Here is an 8344-nt window from a genome sequence, read left to right as displayed (position 1 = left end):
AAAAGGTAATTGAATCATGCCTTCAAAATCTCAAAGAAAAATTATTTATAATCCATATTGCTGTATCCAGGAAAAAAAGTCAACCAGTTAGAAGGGCAAAATAAAAACATCTTTTCAGACATGGAAGAATTTAGAAAATTATCTCCCACATGGCCTTTCTTAGGGAATTATTTGAGTATGTACTCCTAAAAATAAGGGAATTAAAAAGTTGAGGAGAGGACAGGGAAGGCAAGAATAAATGACTATAGCAAAGGAAAGTGATGAAGGGAAGTCTGAAAAACAGCTTCACAGCAGGCTCAAGTGACAATTAATCCTGATTGGAACCAGAGGATGGAGAACTTTTGAAGTTCCTAGGAAAAAAATACAGCATCCAGGGATCTGATCATATTCCTAGCTTTAATATACTGGGTGATCTGAAGAAGGAAATAAATGCTGACAGTATAAGAAGCAAACAAAGGCAACAAGACAATCCAGGATAAATTAAAAAGGTACGTAGGATAGTTATGCTACACTAATTGGATTTGAAATAAACAAGATTTACATGGTTAGACCATAAAGTTTAAGTTTCATTTGACATAACCTCTAGAATTAACTTATAGACAAAAGATTTAGTTATGGTTAAAGTGCCAACTTGATTCTCTACAAGTTCAAGTTTAGATGACTGCAGTGGGAAGGTAGAAGGTGGAGAGTTCAGCTGATGGGAAGGACATGGGTACAATTATCCTCATCTTACAAAATGGGGAGTGAAAAAATAACATCTCTAGTTGCTGGCATTCATCAAGGGTGTCAGATGCAAGCAATGCAAGGTGACTCTGACTTTACCAAGCAGAAAGGAGATCACTAAAATCATACTGGAAAGCTAACAATAAGAGTTTAGTTTTGGGAAAGCTGATAAAAAAACAACAACAGGCTCAGAGCTGTTTTTAAAAGTAATATCCAAAAGCATGTTGCAGAGCTGGTCTGATGAGAAAAGCCTTGGTGCTCCCACTGCCTCCGCTCCCCAACCAACGACACGACAGTGCCAGGAACTCGCTCACGCAACTCTGGGAAACAAGCACTACCATTGCCATCAGCGGTCACCCTCTGCCATCCACGCACTGCACACTTGGAGGCTCAGGAGAGCCTGTTTCTTTTCCCTCATGTTGTTCACCTGTAAATGAGACTATGAACAGGTGCATCTGATTGGCTGAAACTAGGCCATGTGCTTCTGTCATAGACACAAGGGAAATGGGACTGAGTTTAGCTCTTAGAGTAGAGGGGAAGGAATCAGAACATTGGTTTTTCCCCAAATATGATACTTTAACGTTTGCCGGAGATGAGGACAGATGAAACAATAAGTAAAAGTCTATTATTTAAAGTTATAAGAATAATTTAAACAGAGACTAGAATTATTGCATTCTTTTTTTGTCTCTTGTTCTTACAACCTGAATCCAATTCATCAGAAAATTCTGTTGGTTCTCCTTTCAAAATATGTACAGAAAATGACTCCTTAATGCCTTTCCTGCACACAGCCTCATCCCAGCTAGCGCAGTCTCTGCCCTAAATTACTAAAATAGCTTCCCAGCTGGTCTCCCTGCTTCATTCTTTGTCCCTTTACAGAATATTCAAAGTTAGCAGCCAGAGAATTCCTTTCAAGATATAAGAAAAATCCTGTTATGTCTGTGCTCAAAACCGCGCAAAGACTTCGAAGGTGACTCATTGTAAAAGTCTAAGGCCCTTCAGGATCTGCTGTTCTCCCCACCCAGCTGTGACCTCATCTTCTATTCTGACCCCACTCACTGGTCTCTCATCCTTCATCCAACGTGAGGGAAAAGCTTTGGTCCTGAGCACTCTTCCCCCAGGTGTCTGCATGGTTAACTCTCTCGTACCTTCAAGACCACCCTGCCCTTAGACCTCCCAGTCTCACCCTTTGTGTTTTACCAAGTTACCTTTTTTCTACAGCTCTGATCACCTTCTAACATAGTATGTATAATTTACTTAATTATGGTGTTTATTTTCTGTCTCAAGAATGGTAGTTATTTTGTCTCTTTTATTACCTGGTGTATCCAGGCCCTTAAAAAAGCTCCCTGGTATAGGAAAAGAATAAGCCATTGTTGAGTAAATAAATAAATGGATGAATAAATAATTGCTATAAAACTTCATAGGGAAGAGCTGGTGGAATTAATTTATCTAAATTCTGGTTTGTCAGAGCAGAAAGCTGATAGATAGACCCTAAAACAGGTCAGTCAAGAAATATCAGCATATATTATTTAGAATTATGGCAGTAACTACAAAAAGAGCAAAAGTAGAAATATATAAAAGTGGTTGTGTCTGCAGGACAGTACTGGGAGAAGAAAGAAGTAGGGCAGAGCTCTGTGGCTTTTTATTTTAAACCTTTTTGAACTCTTGGATTTTTTTTTTTTTTTTGGCCGCACGGCATGCAGGATCTTAGTTCCCTGACCAGAGATCAAACCCGTGCCTCCTGCAGTGGAAGCATGGAGTCTTAACCACTGACCTCCAGGGAATTCCCGTGAACTCTTTGTTTTTAAAAAAATCCTGTATGTGTATTCAACACTTTGACAAAAACTAATGTTTTTGGTATAATCAATTAAAAGGAAAATGTAATGCTGCATTAAAAAATTTAAATACATAATGAAAAATGAATTATATGTTCATTGTGAGTAGGAGATAGAATGTACAATGGGAAGTTGATATGGGCTGAATGTCTGTGTCCCCACCAACACCCATACGTTGAAGCCTAATCCCCAATGTGATGGTCTTTAGAGGTGGGGTCTTTGGAAGGTAATTAGATTTGGATGAGGTCCTGGGGGAGGAGCTGTGAGATGATTGGTGCTCTTATAAGGGGATGGAGAACCTAGAATCTCTCTTTCTAATCAATGTGGCGATGCAACATGAAGTTGTTTGTCTGCCACCTGGAAGAGGGCTCTCTCCAGAACCTGACCTCCCTGGCACCCTGATCTCAGACTTCCAGCCTCCAGAAGTGTGAGAAATAAATTTCTGTGGTAATTTGTTAGAGCAGCCAGAACTGACTAAAACAGGAGTAAAAATCATGACTAATAAAAATAATGAAGTAACTTCAATATTCTTCTGGTCAAAATGCCTTCCTAAATTTTTTATTTTTATGATGACAAGTTTCAAGCAAAGAATGAATATACATGTGCCCATCTCTTAGCTCTGTCAAATTTTAACATTACACTTAATTTTGCATTCCTACTCTTTGATTTGCCTGGTGTGAGTCCCAAATATGGGTATAGATGGTTCATGAGCTGAGGGGTTTGCCTTTGAAATATTGACACATGACTCTTACAAATTCTTTTTTTTTTTTTTTTTTTTTGCGATACGCGGGCCTCTCACTGTTGTGGCCTCTCCCGTTGCGGAGCACAGGCTCCAGACGCGCAGGCTCAGTGGCCATGGCTCACGGGCCCAGCCGCTCCGCAGCATGTGGGATCTTCCCGGACCGGGGCACGAACCCGTGTCCCCTGCATCGGCAGGCGGACTCTCAACCACTGCGCCACCAGGGAAACCCCACAAATTCTTAATAGTAAAGGTAATGGCACATGTGCTACTCTAAAGAGAATTTTGTAAATTACAGGTAGAATAATGCTGCTGAATATGATGAGGCAAAATAATGGCTAAGCATTGCATTTCTGGATATTTTTATGCAATAGGACATACTGATCAAATCCTAACAGTTTTTGCTTTCCTGGCAACTCACAAATATGCATGGAACTTATAAGACATGTCTGTAAATGGGAGGGCAGGATCTAAAAATTATGCTACAAAGATGGTATATACCCTTGTGCATATCTGAAACTCAATTTATGATTCTAGAAATGTAATTGTTGGACGTCAAGTTCATCCATTAAATAGTAATAGCAGTTAATCTCAGTTGTTTCCATTGAAATTGGCAAGCCTAGCTCTAATCTGTTATGTAGGGTGCCATTTTGATAAGAAGTGTGTGATAATGCCATCCCCGGTATACGATATTGCTTCAAATTGCTCTTTTCATGACTTTGCAAAGCATTTCTCTTACCTGGTTATCATCTGGCACTCCGAGAAGACAGTGAGCATCAGCTGACCCACTTGGGGAACGAGGAAGCCACATCACTCTCCAATCTGTCCTACTTGCCATATTAATGAGCTGTGTTACCACCTGCCTCAGGGGAGCATGTGTGATCAGTTCTCCCACTTCTGATCATGCTGTCATGATGATGAAGGGCTGAGAGAGAGGTTTAGGAGAAAGAAACCTAGTTTAGTTAAAAAAGAAAAAGAGCAGAGCTGATTTTAATAAGAGCAAAATTAGTATTAGCACTCTTGGACATACTGTAATTCTCAAAGATATTAAAAGGAAAACCTCACCAAGTTAATTTTTCCTGTTTGTTTACAGTCCTTCCTGATGAATGATTTAGAGGGACAGCCTAAGTTTTAGGCCACCTGTCAAATATAGAATTTACATGAACACAGAAAGTTGTTACTAAGCATCGTGGTCTCTGGTGAATTCTCAGTAGAAAAATATTTACATAAAATCTGTGGGGATTACAATATTTGACTCAAGACTTTACTAAGCTCACATTAAGAACCAAATATTTGGTTAGAGATATGAGAAAGCATTTATTTTCTTCCTGTGTAACTCTTAATGCTTCATAATATCTTGATGTGACCTTGACATTTTTAAGGACTTCATTTATATTTTTGTCAATTGCAAAATACAAACATTACTATTTTAATTCTTTTTATTGAGATATGTATAAGGACTCCACAGACAAAGAGCTCTAAAAATGCTTTTTTTCTGTGAGTATCTCAATTTCATGGGAGAATACCACCCAAACCGATCAGGTTTATACGAACTAGGACATGTGCAAATATAAATCCAGAGAAAGCTATGAAATTGAAAAGAGCTTTCAGACTTACTATAAAATTTAACTAGACATAGGTAAAAAGCCAGCTAAGCTCAAATTTAATGACTAACCTTCACTGTAAATTGGGCATATCTCAAAAAACACGACACTTATTAAATGATTTCAGAAAAATCACATACCACAGTTTTTTCATAGAGTTTTAAAGCAAAAGCAAACTCAGAATAATTATTATTTCTCTTCCAAAATTCTATTCAGCATTCTTGTCAATGAAGGATACTGAAAATTTTTATAATAACTCTTAAAAAACCATGCTTCATTTTGGTTCCTTAAGAAGGAAAACTGAATCTCCTCTATTTTTTTTAAGGCTTCAATAATATTGTAAGACTTCAGATATATCCCTGTTACATTCTAAGATGCCAAATTAGTTGGCTATGGCTGCCGTAATAAAATATCACAGACTGGATGGATTAAACAACAAAAATTTATTTTCTCAGAGCTCTGGAGGCTGGAAGTCCAAGATCAAGATGTCGGCAGGGTGGCAGTGTTGGTTTCCTTGGAGGCCTCTCTCCTTGGTTTGCAGACGGGCTTCCACATGACCTTTTCTCTCTGTACACCCCCCCCCCCCAGTTGTCTCCCTTTGTGGGTCCACATTTCTTCTTTTTATAAGGACACAAGTCAGATTGGATTAAAGCCCACCGTCACAGCCTTTTTTCTTTAATTGAAGTAGAGTTGATTTACAGTGTTGTGTTAGTTTCAGGTGTACAGCAAAGTGATTCAGTTTTTTTTATATATATATATATATATGTATATTCAGATTCTTTTCCCTTATAGGTTATCACAAAATATTGAGCAGAGTTCCCTATGCCGTACAGTAGGTCCTTGTTGGTTATCTATTTTATATATAGTCATGTGTATATGGTAATCCCAAACTCCTAAAGCATCCATCACCCCTTTCCCCTTTGGTAACCATAAGTTTGTTTTCTCTGTCACAGCCTTATTTCAAATTAATCTCCTCTTTAAAGGCCCTGTCTCTACACTTACAAATGCCTCTTCCTCTTGCCCCTCCTCTTCTTCTCCCTCTCTCCCACCACCTCTTCCTCCTCCCCCCTTCCTTCTCCTTCTCTTTCTTTTTCCTCTCACCCCCCCTTTTGTTATCTTCTTGACAATTCAATAATTCAAAGCTTAGTTATGGAAGAGTGGAGAAAATAGGAAAGAATGTTTGAACTGTCATTTTTCTGCATTTTTCTCTAAGTCCAAATCTGTTTCATTAAAAGAAATCATAATAAATTTGGGAATCATGCAGAACTTCTAGCAAGGAACTTTGAACTATTTGAGGGTCTGAATTGCTTCAGTGCCCCCTTGGCATGTCTTGGCGGTGGCATAGGCATGAGAGGAAATTTATAATAATTCTTTAGATCACCACTTTAGAATTTTCTGGTATTAAATTTTCATCACTTTGCTCTGGTCCTTGGAGTCTCCCTGTTTAAAATACTAGCATATTTTTCAGTTTAAAAAAAGAAAAAGAAAAAATAAACTAGTACAGCTTTACCAAGAGTGTTTATCCTGTGGGATAAAATTGTTTCTGAAGTTAAAATTCTTCTTCCTGTTTTCCCAGCACATCAGGTGGGGTCTCCCTTAAAGGTGAAGGACAGGGATCGTGCTAGTGAAGGGCGAGTCTGCCTTCCAGTCCTTAGCACAAAAGTCATCCTGCTACTGTCTGAAGCTGTTGCTCAGACAGCTTTCAATTCAACTCAGAACATTTCCTTGAATTATTGATAAATCTGCATCATTTGGGGAAGTAGAAAATGGTAACATGGTGGAATTAATAGTTCATCTCATTCTTTCTTCAGGGATATGGCATTTTTATGTGTTGCACAGAAGAAAGACCTTATAAGTGAAGATTTCATTTTGTAGGAAGTATATTTATGTAAGAGGATACAAAGGATGCTCCGAAGGGAAGTCTTGAATCATTCATCAGTGTATGCCTCACAGTACTTTGTATTTATAGTGAATTTTCAGTAAATATTGGCTGAATAAATAGATGAATTTACCTGGAGATGAAGCAAACTCAGGCATATTAAAATCCATATTGTCAACAGCACTAATTCTCAGCTCTGAGGCTGCAATCAGATAGATACGCCATAAACAGAGATTTCCAAACTTTCTCAGTTCGTGGTGGTGCCCTTAAGTGTATCAGCAGTTTTTTTTCACAAGCCCCTTGACAAACAAACAAAAAAAAAAACCAAAAACCAAATCCCCAAACCCCAAAACCCAACAAAAATCAAACAAACACCACCTGCCGATTCAGGTCACCAAGTAATTAAATCTTAACAATTTAGTATTTATGCCCTAACAACTCAGTAGCCATTTGAAAAAAATTATATGCATAATTTGAAAGAGCAAATAATACTTTTATTTCATTCTTAAATAATCACAATTACTAATAAGATGCACAGCTTCTTAAGCCTCAGAAGCAGATTGGACAACACCCCCCATGTCATTTTTGGTTCTACATTGATTATTTTCATGATATTTGTTTTTTAATCTCAGCAATCTCCCAAAACTCAACTTCACAAAGATATGATGTCATCAAAAGGAATGGAACTCGATGTAATATCCAAACAGTGAACTGCCTCAGGCTAGTAGCTCATAAGAAGTCTGACAAATGTTGAGTGTTGCTGTGATTCCCTCAAATATTTAAAATTTTCCTAAATATTCTCATATGAGTTCACTGTAGTGAACACAGTTTGAGCAAATAAAGTGTTATCAGCAAGAGTCAGATTATTGAAGGTACCAATCATTTTCCTAAAAATAAGACTGTTCTCAGTTATTTTTGTAATAATACCACTTATGTATTGACTTTCCAATACTTTTTTCAACAGTTTTAGGGAAGCAATGCATGTAAGAGCTTAGGATGTGGGACCTGTACATAACTACATTCATTGAACTTGCTGGAGTCACAAGTATTTGGTATTCTCACCTGTTCTGGGCATTTATTATTCTTTCTCAGTTCCTCTATTGGAAATGTGGAGTCTCAGTACCCCTATTTGCTATCACCTAGAAGAATCTGCTTGGCAACTGTATGTTGTTATTTTTTTTAACTCCTTCCTGCAATTAAGCTACAAAACCACTTGGTGGTGATAGATGCTTTATTCATAACAACCAATTACCAAATATGCTTTTTGAGGTCTAGTCAAAATCATTTTTCCGCTATTTTCAGATTTCTAAAATTAAAACAATAAAATAGCAAACACTGAGTTGTAAAGTAAATAATTCTAAATAGAACTTGCAAAGGAATAAGTAGAAAGATTTGGTTTGGTACTTTCTTCACTAATCCTTGTATACAATTTACTTTTAATTTTCATTTTATACTTAGATTTTGGTTTAAATATTTTGTGTTTTTTAAAAACAGAGATTTAATGTTCTGCACCTTTGTATCATAGTTCATTGATTCTAAGACACCACTGAATATGAGAAGCATTCCA

This window comes from Globicephala melas, chromosome 1 (genome assembly GCF_963455315.2).
Source record: "Globicephala melas chromosome 1, mGloMel1.2, whole genome shotgun sequence".
NCBI lineage: Eukaryota > Metazoa > Chordata > Mammalia > Artiodactyla > Delphinidae > Globicephala > Globicephala melas.
The sequence above is the reverse complement of the archived record's forward strand: the minus strand, read 5'-3'. Positions refer to the sequence as shown.